Source organism: Neopelma chrysocephalum, unplaced genomic scaffold (assembly GCF_003984885.1).
Source record: "Neopelma chrysocephalum unplaced genomic scaffold, ASM398488v2 Primary Assembly neopelma1_22b, whole genome shotgun sequence".
Lineage (NCBI taxonomy): Eukaryota > Metazoa > Chordata > Aves > Passeriformes > Pipridae > Neopelma > Neopelma chrysocephalum.
In genome coordinates this window covers 25,398,868-25,415,284 of record NW_020897690.1, presented here as the reverse complement: position 1 = coordinate 25,415,284, position 16,417 = coordinate 25,398,868, and the positions used below count along the sequence as shown (strand labels likewise).

At 33.6% G+C, this 16,417-nt stretch overlaps 1 long non-coding RNA gene across 2 annotated transcripts; it reads right to left on the bottom strand.

Moving 5' to 3' along the window:
• Positions 1–2,204: 2,204 nt before the first annotated feature.
• Positions 2,205–15,309, bottom strand: LOC113964974. Of its 2 annotated transcripts, XR_003533374.1 has the most exons (4): positions 15,192–15,309; positions 14,820–14,897; positions 4,371–4,549; positions 2,205–3,120 (listed from the first exon to the last, which is right to left on the bottom strand). It is a non-coding gene; the product is annotated as an uncharacterized LOC113964974 (long non-coding RNA). The 2 variants fall into 2 exon arrangements; XR_003533375.1 differs by lacking the exon at positions 4,371–4,549.
• Positions 15,310–16,417: the final 1,108 nt, after the last annotated feature.

Here is a 16,417-nt window from a genome sequence, read left to right as displayed (position 1 = left end):
ACAAAGGCATGATAGTTACTTATTTTGAACTTTCCACTTCTGTAATAGTGGAAACACACCTAAAAATTGATTTTCACATTACAGGTAAATATTTTCTCTGTTAGTCCATCTAATACATGTTTAGTTTATGATATTTTTAGAAGGCAGAGGCTGTAAATTTGTGGGTAGTATTTAGTTGTTTTTTTGTTCCTCAAAAAAAAAAAAAATAAAAAAAATAGTAGTTTAAGGTTTTATTTGGGTATTCATTTCTTCCCAGATCTCACGAGCTGGCACCTTGTTGTAAATCACAATAAAACAGAAATGTCACAGAAGAGATTCTACAAGTATAGTCTACCTGTTTGATGTTAATGTGCCTGTGCAGAACCCTGAAGGTTAATAGAGGCACCATGCTTCTCACAAAGATTCCTGATGTCTCATGTACCATGAATTCAGTTGTTTATCTCCATGTGATATCAGGGCTCCATGCGCTAAGGTGACTGAAAAAGGTACTGGGTAGGATTACAATCCGAAGCACACCTATGTGTTTATGTGGCATATTTGCATTTCAGGTTTTATATGAAATTGTGAAATAACTTCTGATCTATTTACGCAGAACTTTTAAAGAAGAAGGAAATTATTATTCCTGCTGGGCATAGCTTCTACACAATTTTTCATTAGCTTCCTGGGCTGCTAAGAGCTCAAATTTAGATCAAAGGATATTTTTTTGGAAATCGGACATCTCTCCTCTTTTTCTAATAATTTATAATTAACAGATAAAATTGATAACTTTATTTCCAAGTCTCCCAGCATCCCCAGCTAACAACATGGTTTCAAAACTAAATATTCTAATTAATAGATCTTAATTTTCCCAGATAATTTGATTTTTCTTTAAGCAACAATCATATGGTGAGAATCTCTTTGCATCAAACTCTTTTTCTCCTGTCTGAAAATAATAAAACAATTTATGTTCTAATCACTATTTTTCTGTTTGGCTCAACTGTTAATTTATTCTATAAGTAATAGAACTTCTAATTAATCTGGAAGATTCTATGACTATTTAGAATGCAGGGTGAGCTAAGCTTCCTTTGAAAAAGAAATCTAACTATTTTCTTGAAGTTAAATCCTGAATTTGCAAGTAAAAGATTGTATGAAGAACTGAAATGAAAGTTCATGCTAAAATATGAACACTAGTTGTGACATGCTACGGCTACCCTAACTTAAAGAAGACTTTCAAAATCAGAATGTTTTAAAGTTATCAAATAAAAGTCTTAGAGGAGCTAGGAATGCACTGGAGAAGACAGTGAGAAGTTCGGGACAGGCAACAGAGAGAGGTAGATAAAAGATGGGGCTTTAAACTAATATAATGAAAACACAAGAAACATTTATTATTAAAAAAAAAGATAGAAGAAACCACCTAGAACAGATAAAGAAAACTGTGTTGCTGGATTTTTTTAATGCATCTTGTTAGACACCTGCTGTTAGGTGTGAATTCTTTCTCATGCAGCTTAAACACTTGCCATGATGTTTCATTCCAATAAGTGACTGATTTCTGTGTGGACTTTATTTTGCTTTCCTAAGGAAACAAATCTATTTACTTTATCCAGTACATAAGTAATATTTAATTTTACTTCTGATAAAGAAATAGAAAACCCATAACAATTTTAAAATACTGAAAAATTAATTGACATGATTTGGATATTAGGGAAGTATTAAATTAATTGACATAATTTGGATATTAGGAAAGTATTTTGTCAAACATATTTGGAGAATGGAAGAAAAATTAAATTAACTTTCCTAAGGAACTTTTTACTTGTTTCTAGATAGCAGGTAATTTTAAAATTTGCTGTTCAAAGGGTGGGCTCAGTTCAGCGCAGGCTGTGTCTCACCTAAAAAATCCATTGCGCAGGCTGGAAAGGTAAAAAGACCTTTCCCCAAATCTTCGTTGGCGAAGATGGGCCATTATTATTAATATATTATTTAGAGTAATATAAAACCTGGTTATTTCTAAAATTTTAAAGAGGAATTAGTTGCTCTAATAGGACCAAGTGTCTAGGAGTCTTTTGAATTCAGGTATGACAAAACTTAACCTAACATTGTTGTCTAAGAGACCACATAAATTTGATTCTATGTTTAAGTTAAGCTTATTCATCAATTATTGGGCTTGACTGTACATTCAGTGAAGTCATAGGTAAAGTCATTCCCTTAAAAAAGCCCTTATTTTTTTAATTGCTTTGGGCTGTATTTGTTGAGCTCCTGCCAAGATACTGACATAGATCCCACTCAAACAAGAGTTTAAGTCTGTGCTTAAGTCTAAGCACATACTTTTATCTAATTAAAATTCTAGATGGATGTGGCAGACTTCCAGCCTTCAGTCTTAATACAGTTGGAACTCACAATTGGATCAGAAGGAATTATGCTTTCAGTAAGAAAAATATCAGTCCTGTGGGATGGAGGTTCGATGTTATCCTAGAAACAAAGGAAAAGGAAAGGTTTTCCACATTATAAAAATATTTTTACTCCTGAAAAAAACCTTTTCTTTCCTATGAGAAAGTCCAATCATGTATTCTGAAATCCTGTCTATATTGTACTTAGCAATCATTTGATAACTTCAGAGAAAAAAGAACATCATTCCTTTTGTAATAAGAATCTGTTACAGAAGGATTCTGGAATGGGGGTGTTACATACTACAGAATCCATAAAACCCAAAGTTTCATGAAAGTGGTATAAATGAATGCCTGTCATTTTCTCTCACATAAATACCTCCAAAGACCAATGAGAAATTTGTCAGAAGTTTCTTTTTTTCTTAGTGATTTCCTTGCATAATTTTCATTTTTCTTTCAGAGAATACAGATGTTATTTTTCACGCTGAATTCTAATGAATGTATGGTTGACTGAGAGATAGTGCATATTCTGATCTTTTATAATCACCAATAAAAGTGGAAATAATATTTTTAGATGACTTAGTATTTAGGTTACCCCTATGTGCTAGATCAGTTGTCCTTAACACACCATTTGAAATGAGAGTCTGTCATGAAATAGTGCTGAATAGCAAAGAAGACTTCAAGATTTTCTCAGTTCTACGCTGCTCTGACACTGGTATCCATGTAAGCCTGGATAATCCATCTGCATATTCATCCCTTCCTGTAAAAGGTAAGAACATTATTAACAAGGGTTGGGTTATGACATTGTTTTACAAAATACCACATAAGAATAATTCTCTGTTTCAAATTTAAGCACTCCAAAGTATGGTATATGCAAAACTGTAAATAAGAGTTAAGATGGTAGCCAGCACTGCTGTATGGCTTTGTCCTAAATTCTCATCAATATGCCACAACTGGGTAAGTGTGTTTTATTTCTGCTATAAGAGTTATTAAAAGAAGCTTTTGGTCAGTAAACAGTAATGTAGCAGTGTCATCCAGCAGAAAACTTTAACGAAATTTTGCTTAGTGCCAGGCAGAAAATACAATTCCTTACAATAAATATCTTACAACTTTCTCTCTCTGTCCTTTTAATGACACTTACCTAATAAGGATAACATCAAGTATTGGTAGCTATTCAGTAGAATAAAAATCCCAGAAAGTATTCATTGTAGAAACTTAAAGTCTCATTTAAACTTTGATGACCTAATGAGAAGAACCTGTTTAGAAGGGTGGGACAGCATTACAGTTCTAAGAAAACATTGTCTTATTCTGGAATAGTAGAATTTTGATTCCTGAATGTTGGGGAATCAGCTTCTCCTAAATTTAATTTAATTTTTGTAGGTTTTCTGATGGTTCAATGTGATTTTAAGATAAATAATTTCAAGCCTATAAGGGCACAAATAAAATGGTTTTTAATGTTTGATAGAAGAATATTTTTTCTTGTCAGTAGAAAAATGATGAAAAGTAAATAAAATGACTGATATGTTTAAACTAGTCTTTGTATAGATAATATTGTTTTATCACAAGTCAAAGTATTACTATATTTCTGTACCTTTTTTTTTCTTTTACATGAGATTATATAACACTGATAAAGCAGTTTAATTTATAAATTATGATTGGAATATGTCATTTAGAGGTGGACTTCCTAAAATGGTTGTAATTTTAATGTTTCATATTTCGAGCTCTTATTTTTCTTTTAAGCTTTCAAAATTGAATTATTTGAAAAGTGCTATTGGTGCCAAGCAACAAGTTTAACTCTACCTAATCAAGTATAGACATAAAAAAACTTAACTACAAGATAAAATAAGAACACTTACCAGCTAAGAAAAAATAAAAAAGGAAAGTGAAATGAAATAATGGACAAAGATTTAAAGTCACTCTCTGGAAATGGAAAGGAACAGAGAAACCCATAATGTGTTGCCAATCTATAAATAAGCAATTAAATTTATTGGCTGTAGCAGAAGAACTTACATGTTCACTTGTGTGAATACAGGCTACAGAGTCTGGCCTTGAAAGACTACTTCTGAATAAAGAATCCAGTAACATAAAGCAGTATTGATTTGCAAGATAAAAAGAACTAAACTTTGAATGAACTTTAGGGACTCTTTTTTTTTTCCCCAAACAGTGGCAGTTTTGTACCAGTTATGCATCTAGAAAAAAAAAAAAAGGCAAATGTTTTTGGTGATGAAGATCATCATGGAGAGAACTTTTCTTTTATAAAGTATTATTTTTAACAGTTATTTTGAAATCCACCTCCTTCTTGCCCCATCCCATCTTTGACCTTGTCAGTTTTAATAGGTTTTAACTTTTATTCAGCTGTCACATTCTTGCTATCATCTTCCTTACTAAAAAAGTTACCATCTGTCTGAACCAACAATATTTTCATTGTTAAGGCATCTTCTCCCACAACATATGTCTTCAATTTCTAACGTGAATCAGAATTCTTGGAGAATGTTGTCAACGATCATGCCACCAATCTGATTGAATCAGCCTTGACATTTTGCCAATTAAACTGTGCACTTTAAAGAAAATTATAAATAGCACTTGCTTTGTTACAAGGTTCAGTATGGCTCACTAGGATAATGAAACATAGAATTTCCTATATTTTTTTGGAGATTCACATAATAACAAGAATTTCAGTTTTGTGGTCCAATTAATAAATTGCTTTTGTAGTAGTTTTCTTCTATGTAGTAGCTTTTTTAAAAAAATTAGGTCTTTTTAGAGGTTTTTTTAATATCTAAATTATCAAGTGAATTAAATTAATAAAACATACATTTGCATAATTCTGTAAGTATGACACATTATAAAAAAATGTTCAGGCCGTGGAATCTATGACAAACTATGGTATTGTCTACTTCTTGCACTCTAATTCCTGATTCTAAAGTACTCACAGTGTCTTATTACATTCACAGATGTGATAATTTGACATTTTTTCCTCATTAACAGAATTTCCAAAATATATATTGTGATTAGAAAACAAAAACTTTTAAGGACTTGAGAGGAAGTGGAAGAGAATAGAAAGTTCAAATGTGGATGAAAAGAGTCTTTAATAAGATTTACTTCTGAGAGTATGTTATCAGGAAAACTGGTTTCAGCTGGAAGAAATTAGAAGCCCTTGGAGCCTTCAGTATTACTGCCTATATATAGCATATCCTGTACTGGCTTTTTTCATAGATCTTTGAACAGTTTAGTCCTGCAAGATACTGTATGTCTTGTCTCCTCCATATGAAAAGTTTTCCAATAAGGCTAGTTGAACATTTTTCAGCAGAGCTATTCTTCAATGTAAAATTATGTTTTGATCACACAGATTTCTTCCTAAGAAAAAGTCTACTTTTCAGAATATTTCTTTGGGAGTTTTTGTCCTTAAAATCTAGATAGTCCAATCACAATAAATCTCAAATGCCAAAGAAAAGGTAAAATATTATTTCTTAATAACTCTGGGGTGTTTTTTTTTTCAGTTTTCATGTATAGTTACATCATATGTAACTGTGTATGTATGTGACATTACATATATATGCCACACCACATGTAGACATCACATCGTCTGGATGTGCATGCAACAGGATACTAGATTCAATGTGCTCCCCTTAGTATACAGAAAGAAATATAAAAGGACTTTACTCACACTAAAAACCTGAATTTCTGCATGTGAAGTGTTAATTGTTGGCAAAGGCTAATCCAATCTTCTTCACTCACAGTGGGAAAGAAGAACTATTGCTCTAGGCAGCTGGGAATTTCTCTGTGAAACCTTCCACCAGATGAACAGCAGATCTGAGACAACTGACTTGATGAAGCTATTCTTCTTTAAATCCGAGCTCTGTTCTCCTCCCAGTTTTTAAGCTGCTTTGGACAGTTCTGTTACCTATTCTCTGTATTTCAATAAGGAGTAGGTGGAGTTGCTGGTTTTGCATTTAAGAAGGAACTATTTGCCTGCAGAAAGCGCAGACATCACTGACTATGCAGCAAAGTTCCTATGTGCACCCCTTGGGAATGAACCCATATCTTGCAGAATATATGCATATATATTTGCGATGGGGAAGCCTTGAGTAGGGCCATGGAAAAGCACCACAAAATTATCTTATATTTTCAACAATAAATGCAGTTGTGTTACTGAGTCATAGTTCCTTTCATGAGATAGAGCAGTAGACTTGACCTACCTATCACACAAAGCCTCAGTTTATCTCTAAGCTGTAATTTTCTTGCATTACTAAAAGCCTTGTACGATGCTCTGGGCATAGAAGTGGCATACTATTTAATAATAACTGAAGGGTGATTGCAATTCTTCTACATATACACACAATGATTTTCAATAAATGTAAACAGCTAAAATTGAAAAGCAAAAGGAAAGAAATTACAAACATAGAAAAAAATAAGTCACGGTTATAGAGCAAAAGATGACAGAGAATATACTTTTATTTCCACTTGACAGGGAGAGATTGGCCTTTGATTTCTGTAGCTGGGACATAGAATATCTGTATTTCATGAGAAAGTAAAAGCTTGTGTCCCTGACCAGCGTAATGAGTATTTGTTAAGGTCTCACATTTCTAAAATCTGAATCTCATTTATTTTAAGACTGTACTAATTTTAGGAGAACTATCAAGCAAGGGCACATTTTTAAAACCCACAGCAGTTTACATGAGGAAACCTTTATTTCTTGTGTCAGTATTTACCCAAATTAAGATTATTGCCAATCATTATTATGTTCTTTCTTGCCTTTTAAAAAAGACACTAAAAAAGAAAAAAAAATACAGCAGATAAGATACTTTATCCCACGGTGAGAATAACAACCGAGTTGAGACTTATGTAGAATGAAATTTGTATTCCAGTCAATGTTCGTGTGTATAATCAAGTACTGTGTGCAGTTAAATGAGTCTGTTGTCTTGCTATAATGAGTATCTACATCCATCCTAACAGTTAATGAGGAATAAATGACTTATTATCAATGAATGGCAGTATCTAAATAGCTTTGCTACAAAAACAGAATATTAATATGTGTAGCTAAAATAGATCTTAAATGATAATGGACTTATTCAGACTATTAATTATTTTAAAAGCCTCTAGTAAGGTTTACTGCTTCTGGATGGAATTGGAGCTCAACTGGTTCAAGTGCCCTTATATGTTTGCAGATAGAGTTAACAAATGACCCTTTAAAATTGTATCTTAGAACTAAATGGAAAAAGGGTTTTTATGAAACACATGTGCTGCCATGAAAAATCAGACCACAGATCTCTCTAGTTCAGCATTTTATTCCCACCAGAAATTAGGCCTACTCACTTCAGTGGAAGCAGCAAGAACTGTCTCTATAGCTGACCTTGCATTTTAACTGACTCACCTCCTAATGATCAGCTGAGGGTGAGCCCGTGCCCTGAGGTACAAAGGCGATGCCTTTTACTATCATTTTTTTAAAAGCCAACGTTTTCTAGTACGGTAAAAAGATCTCATTGTCACATGAATGTCAAATTAATTTCTTTAATTTCTAGGCTCTTGGTCTCAGTGATACCATGTTCAGATCATGAAATTACAACTATTGCAGAAATTTGGCTTGTTCAAGTATTCCTGGCAGTGAGTAGATGCAGTGACCTCTTATCTATATAGACTAACAAATTCTGGATGAAGAATTAATTGTGGAATTTCTTTTAATTCTTCCCAGTTTTAGCCAGGTTCTCAGCTATTATTTATATCTAGGAAGCTATTCCCGGAACTTGTCTTGATTCAGGAAAATTAAGTATCTTGGATAGCCTTAGTAAAGCAGTAGAACACTAAGCAAGTTTTGATTACACTTATATCTGATGCCACAAAGCTCACATAAAACTGCCTGGATTTACTAATCTCCAGGTCACAAATCTAGGCATTTTTATTTTCAGAATCTACCAAACTCAGGAAATGAATATGGGTTTAAAAAAAAAATTGCAGTGAGAATCATTATTATAGTTATTTTTTAATGGAATTTCCCTTTTCTCTTAGATATTTTGCAAGCAGTATATATTTAAACTGTGATTCTAGAAGAAAAGAAACTCCACTCTGATGCTCTAAGGGAATTTTTTTGCAATACAACACAAGAAAAATATTAAACTTCAGTATAAATTCATATGAGTACACAGGTCAAAAATTCTCATGTAAATTTTTATGTAACAAACATCACTCTTTCTAATCTGATCTAAACACACAATAATATGTATCTATGCAGCTAATTAATGAGTGTTACGCCGGACTTAAAAGTATCTATATTTAAATTTCAGATAATAAAGGTTTCCAAACTAGCTAGTTGCCATGAGAGATTTTCAGACAGTTTTCAGGCAATTTCCAGAATAAATTTTTTGTTATACGTCTTTTTCTGGTTCAGAGAAACTCTGAAACAAAAATAATCTAGGAAAAGGAAAAAGTATGCATAGAAAAGAATCAGAAATATATTGTTTCCCTCTATGTATTCTTCCATGCTTTCATTTCAGCTAAAATTCAATCTTCTTAATACTATGTTGTTTTAAGAAAGGTCTGCTTGCAGATATTATACAGTCACTGTTACACTGGTACTCATGCAAGGTTTTCTTTGAAATACCAAGGATTAACGCATTTGTTATAAAAGAAAATGAGAATTTAAATATGTTTTATGAGATCATGCAGTAAAATATTTGGAATCACAAAGTCAAAGTTTGTTCTGTTGCATGCACCAGACACTGAATGTTTTCTGAAAACGATGTGTTATTTTTCAGGAATAGCATGAAAAAATGCTTCAAAAATACCAAGAAGGCTTCTCTTTTGGCCTGTGCAAACAAAAACACAAGAATTTTCGAGATAAAACAAGCAGTGGAAGCATTGATGAGTCTGATTGATACTAAGAAACGAAGAAAAAGGTTGGTACTAGAATAGTGGGAGCAGCTTCTAATGTAAGAAGCACTGGTTGCGCTGTAGTGAATCAGATTCAGATGTTAGAAGGTATTGGTTTGATGTTAGGAGTAAACAAATCAAAAATGTTTGAAATGTTTGAAATTTTCCAAATTTCCCACATCCTAAATTGTCTTTACACCTAGTGTTCATGAGACTGAAAAGGTGCCTTACCATGCTAGCAGCAGAAAATATCACGCTCAAAACAAACTACAAGTGCAGCTGTGCTGTGACTGCAGCCTAAAAGCAATTTTCAAGGGAAGTGTTAAAGAGTATTACATAAAAAAGTGGTTTAAGAGTAAAGATATGATTTATGTTCATTTAAGCAAGAGAAATAATATGCAGAGTCAGTTTTGGTATATGAAGTGTTCAAGATTCTCTGTCCATTTGTTAGTTGTAAATAAAATATACTGCTAAAGTTTCCTGGATAAAGCTGCCTTGATATTGCTGAAACATTGGAGAGAAAACCTTTTGTAAAATAATAACTGTGCTCATTCATATTTTTGTTATTTAAGATTAATAAAGTAATTTTATTTATGATTTATAGTACCACTAGGGAATCTAAACTTTTTTCTAAAGTAAAGACATAAATCTTTTTTTTTTTGTTATTTTTATGATGAAATGAATTTTAAAGTTTCATCTGAGTATCTGGTTGTCAGTTACTATCCATCAGTTATTCTTTTACACTTTATTATAAAAAGATTTTCCCTGGTGCACTCTATTTCATAGCTTTTTCAAAGAAATCTCACAAAAAGTGTGAAAGTATTCAATGAGCCATACATGCCCACATAAAGTTAAATATACTTTTTATCTCTGCTGCATATTTATTTTATGCAGTATGTCACTTGATTTGCAGTGAGTTGGAAATTTGAGTGTTGCTTTTCATATCAAGTCACACATTAAAATTATTATGTGGTAGCTAGAACTATTCTACTGTCGTTGAAGCCATCCCCAACTCCTTTAATTTTGCATGTTTCTACTGTGGAAAGCAGTCTTCAGGCATACTGTGTAAATACAGCGCAATAGGTTTGGCATCAATACAGTTATTCACACCTTCTCTAGGAAACCAGAACACATAATTTATTAATTTATGTTTCATTGATAGAGCACATTAATTTTCTAAATTGTTGCAGGGCTGAGCACTATCATTACAATTGTCAATTGATAACTTACTTGTAAAAAACTCTGAAGTCATTAAGATATCTTACGAGCAAGATTCTTGCTTAGCTAGTATATATTTGTTCACGGAAGTGCAGTGAGTTCTGTGTTTTATGGGCAGATGGATGGTAAACTGTTGGTCAAATCCTCTCTACCATATTGAGGGCAAAATAGCTCAGAATATATAGCATAAGCTTTACTGAATTATGCTATGTAATTTTGAGTCTCTCATAGCAGTCTTAGAGAGGACACTGACTTACTTAAAGAGAAGAAAATATGAGGGACACATTACCAGATGGGAACAGAGAAAACTTTAAAAAGGTTTGGTTTTTAAAGGAAGACAATGGAAGTTATAATCCTAAAGATAAATTTTCTAAAGGACTTCATTGTGGTAGAATATTAAACTAATGATTACCAGTGAAGAAAACTTCGGAGCAAGTGAACTGCTTTCAAAAATTTGATTTACATGTATTCAAAAAAATGCAAAAACTATCTGAAATAAAGTAAATAAACTGCTTCTGAAATCTGTAAGAAGAAAGTAATGTTAGCGGTGTGCATGGAATCAGGATTCCAGCACAATCTTCTTCACCTCTATTCATTGTGACTAGGGCACAAAAAGTGAGAGCAAAAATGCTTGTTTCAGAAATTCTTTTGATTCTGACAATCCGGAAAACTACAAAAACCTGGTGTTTAACCAGGCATTCCAGAGGCTGTTGTTTCTGATCTATGTTTAAGAGAAACCTAACTTCTGGTAAAATTAAATAAGGGCTATTTCCAAGTAGCTTTATCCTGATATATAAACATGAATTTCTATTTCTCACAGCTGAGAAACTGACTTGCAAGCTCAGCATTCCAAACCCAAAAACTCACAGCATGTGGCACCAAGCAGCATATCAGTTTGAGACAAAAGATCAGTTTTGCTTCATTTCTTAATGTGTAGATATAGTCTTGACTCTTTCTCTGAAGTGAATAAAAAAGTATTTTATTTGGAGTTAAATATTTTGATTTTCAAATTTTCTTCTTTTCAGGGAAGTTTGACACAATGTCAGATATCAGTTGTGTTTTTTTCATAAATAACTATTCAAAATACTTCCAACTGTACTTGATTCTTTATTTAAACTAAGGCAGTTCATTTCAACTTGGTGAGGCAGGTCTACGTCTATAAAACCATATCATGTAAGTGAGGAAAGCATGTCCAAGTGTTTTTTTTTAGTCTATTTCTGAATTAAAAAAACCCATGTTAAATGGACCTGTGATGAGACCTTGAGCCAGCCAGAATGTCTTGGTAAGTCTAACATTGCTTAAAGCAAATATAACAGAAGCCACATGAAAAGCTTACATAGTATAAAGTTAATAAAAGACAGAATCAAAACTAAAGATAAATAGAACATACCTGCTAAGGTAGACGATAAAAACATAAGTAAAAAAGCAACCTCCCAGTCCTTTCTGTCCTTAAAGGACTGTCTCTCCTCCAGCCTAGTTCTTGGTTTAGAACTTGGTGCCTATGACAAGCATCTTTCTCACTGACACCCTTGTGTCTTGCCTACATTTCTGCTTCTTGCTTCTCCCCAGAGAGATCATAGGAATTTTTGCTGCTTGTTTGGGTTACTTACTTTTTTAGTCTCCCCATGGTGCTTATCCAGCAGGAACCTTGTTCAACTGACTATGCTCTCTAAGATGGAATAACATGTTCCTGATAGTAATCAAGGCACAGGGTCAAGGCAGTCATCTCACCCAGTCCCAGACTACTGGCAGCAAATAGCACAGGCTAATCAACAACAGACACTATTAATCATATTTTGGCACTATGTGCAAATATATATTGCAATGGATTTTTTTTTAAGAATTTATTATTTTCAAAATTAAACCTAATGTTGTCTATATTGCAAAAGGAAGAAAATAAGTAATAGTTAAAGTAGTCATAGATGTTCAGCTTCATCAGTCTCACAGATCTTCCATGCCTGAGTAATCTGAGTATGTAGTTACCTTGATTTGATAACTCGCTGTTTACAACTTTACTCTTTACCTCATACTCCATCAGACTATTGGGTCTATCCTCAACATAAAATGGCCTGGTGCATTGTATTGGCAAATATATATATTACCACATCTTCTGCTCAATTACAGATAGTAATATGGTAAATATTGATATCTAATTTCACCAGTTCTCAGAGTCTTTATATAAATGTCTAACATATCCTTTAGTCATCTGCAAGCACCACCTCTACAATTCTGATGATTTTTTCATTAAAAACTCCCAAAAAATCCATGAGCCACCAGTGTGCCCAGGTGGCCAAGAAAGCCAATGGTATCCTGACCTGTATCAGGAACAGTGTGGCCAGCAGGTCCAAGGAAGTGATTCTTCCCCTGTACTCAGCGCTGGTGAGGCCACACCTTGAGTACTGTGTCCAGTTCTGGGCCCCTCAGTTCAGGAAGGATATTGAGGTGCTGGAGCAGGTCCAGAGGAGGGCAACAAGGCTGGTGAAGGGACTCACGCACAAGTCCTATGAGGAGAGGCTGAGGGAGCTGGGGCTGTTCAGCCTGGAGAAGAGGAGGCTCAGGGGAGACCTCATCACTCTCTACAACTACCTGAAAGGAGGTTGTAGCCAGGTGGGGGTTGGTCTCTTTTCCCAGGCAACTGTCAGCAAGACAAGAGGGCATGGTCTCAAGTTGTGCCAGGGGAGGTTTAGGTTAGATATTAGAACGAATTTCTTTACGGAGAGGGTGATCAGACATTGGAATGGGCTGCCCAGGGAAGTAGTGGATTCTCAATCCCTGGAGATATTTAAAAAGAGACTGGATGTGGCACTTAGTGCCATGATCTAGTAACCGCAGTGGTAGTGGATCAAGGGTTGGACTTGATGATCTCAGATGTCCCTTCCAACCCAGCTGATTCTATGATTCTATGATAAACCAAAAAGCCCCCACTAAATAAATCTTAGCATTAAAGTCAAGTTTGTTGCTTTTATAAGTACATTAACATTAAATAACCTAACATGTAAGATTGAAACAAGCGTCACCATTAGAAAAGCTGTAATAGTGGTAGTTTGTGTAATTTGACAAGAAATTATAATTCTTTTTTATAAAAAATACATGACCAATGACCTATATGGTTGTGCAGTATGCTATAGATCATTCACAAAATCGCCAATTATGAAAATATCTAGTCATTTGGGATTGAAAATCATGTCTAAAAAGAGCATTTCAGTGAATCCTGGGAAATGCATCTAATCAGTCTGAAAGATATTTTAGAGGATGTTCCTCTTATGACCAAATGAAGAGGAGTGGATCTTCTTTCTTTTTGCTTTCACAGAAATGTTTAGTTCTCAACACTTTGGGGAAAATTCTTACATATTTTACAATTGAATTTTTGTCTATATAACTCAAAACCTATTAGAAATTAAGTTTAAGCTAGAAATATGTAATGAGGATACACAACATTTTTTGTGTCTCACTCATGCCTCCTAAACATTCAGGATGTCAGTATTGCTTATCTGTCTTGTTTAACTGTTAAAGAGGAGCACAAATGATAAAGAAATATCAGACACAACATTTGCACAGGGAAGGTCAGTCAAAGTGCATCTGGTCACCAAGTCACACGAATTCTTTCTATGTTCTGCTGGGATCAGATTTACAGATAGCAAAAGATATCTGTCTGCTTACATGTTGTAATCAATCCCTTCTTTTCATAAAATAAAGATCTGAAGAAAAAAATAATTTTTTCTTTTTTTTTTCTGAAACTCTTTACAGAAACAGTAAGTAATTGAGAAATATGCCATTGCTAATAAGTCAATATTCAATAGTTGCATTGTATGACTTTTTTTTCCCTTTAATCACTTACGTATAGTCAAATTATTTTTCGTAATATGGTGAAGTAGAATAGTTGAATGGCCTGCTACAAATATGAAGCTCAGAACTGATTTAATTGGTATTGTACTTAGCCTTTTTTCTTTACATTTTTCTTTGTTTCATCTTGATTGTTTGCTAGTGTTATTGTAAGTAAAACAAAAGGATAAATGATAATAACTGCATATACATGTAAAGGAAACAAAACAAAACAAGAAAAAATATCATCAGGTAAATTTAAATAGATTGAAACTTAAATTTATCCAATGAGGGCTGAAGGAACAGGATTCACAGTGTAAATCTGAACTTACCTCCAGGGTTATTGGAAAATTCATGTACATGTTGTGAGCAAGTTGGTCCAACTTTGTTTATTTTGGCCTATTATCTTTATAAAACCCACTGAAGCCCTTCCTATGAATGCCATCTCATTATTTTATGTTTCAGTATGGATAATTTTCAGGTACTTTACATGAAAGATGTTTTATGGAAATAAAGTGACTTGAATTTATCATGGAAGAGTAGGGGAAAAGTTACCTTTCAAGTGATTTGGATTTTTCCCATTAGAATGTTATCACAGCTGGTTTTCAATGTTCTGATGCTTCCTAGTATATGCTGTAAAAAAAAAAAAAAGGAAATGCAAATCATAGACAAAAATGTTTATGTTTCTTCTATTGTGTTTCTTTTATAGCATCTTCTTTTTACTTTATCTCTACCCACTCATCTCCAGATGGTGTTTATGAACGAAGTGTATATTTAATGTACACCTATTGCAGAGGAATCAACAGCTAATATTAGAGAGATGTATGAAGATGGATGGAATGTTAATCAAACTTGTATACAGTGCACAAGTTCTTCATAATTTTTCAGTTTTAACAGCTTTATTTCAAACAATGGTTTCAAACTTACTATCTCTGTCTCTCAAACTTCTGCTATGCTTTGGGGCTTTTGAGTATTTTTTTGGAGGAAAGGGAATTTTTTTATTTTGTAAAAGAAACTGGAGCTAATGGTTTTCAGTTATGCCTTGTGCTTTCGTAACTTCCAGCTAATCATTAATCCTTGAGCAGTGGTCTGAACTTTGGTCATTACTACTTAAAAAGTCACAAAGAATGTTAATGAAATCTAATAAATATCTAGGTTACCCCCAGAGATCATGGCTCCTGGAATAAATAGAGAATAATGCTTGACAGTCTACAGTAATTCATATTTATGAATGAAAAAGAGTGAAGGAGTCTGCTTGCATGATTCCTAACAGGCAATGTCACTAAAAGCCTGTGAGAAAATATTTATTTCTGTGCTAAGCCCTGATGTAAATATTATGAGGGAGGGAAAAGAACACTTATGAGCAATATCTGTGGATGAAATTCTTATTAGGGAAGGGTGTAGATGACCAAAGGTGAAACAGTCAAATTTGCCAAATTGGTGTCAGAAATAAAGGACTGTGCTATTTCTTCAGATATTTAAATTTGTCACCAACACAACAGCACTGCTTAGGCCAGTAACAGCTTTGTTTGCTGCCTACTGCATGACATCTGCCCCTAAATTTTCAAGGTGATACACAGAAATGTAGCTTTCTAACTCCCATTACAGTCCAAAGAAACTGCTGCTGACCTGGAACCCAGTATTTCACAAAAAATTACCTAGAAGCTATTGTGTGTCTTTTGTCAGTGCTATACATCAGAATTAAGAACAGATTGTTATTAAACCAATAACTTTATCTGTGTGACACATATTGTGTATTTTCATCCATTACAAAATACAGTTGAGAGAGTAAACATTATACCTGCTTCAGTTATAGGTCCAGGCTGTGGTTTACAGGATGAAATGTTTGCCTTGGACAGTAATGAGTGTTGCCAGTGAGAAATGACCTCCAGAATAGCAATATAGTTTATACACTATTTCATATACCACAGAATAGTCATGGCGTATAGCCTTATAGCTTTACTCTGTGTCTTGTGAGAAGGTATCCGTTGTTTTCAGGTTTCTGATCTTTCTCAGCACCAAACAAAGCAATTCTCTATAGCCTGTTTTAGTGTCAACATTATTGACTGCTGCAAGTTGAGGATAGGAAAGAATATACATACATACATATACTTCTTTTTATAGCTCAGACTTATACTTGAAGGTAGGAACAG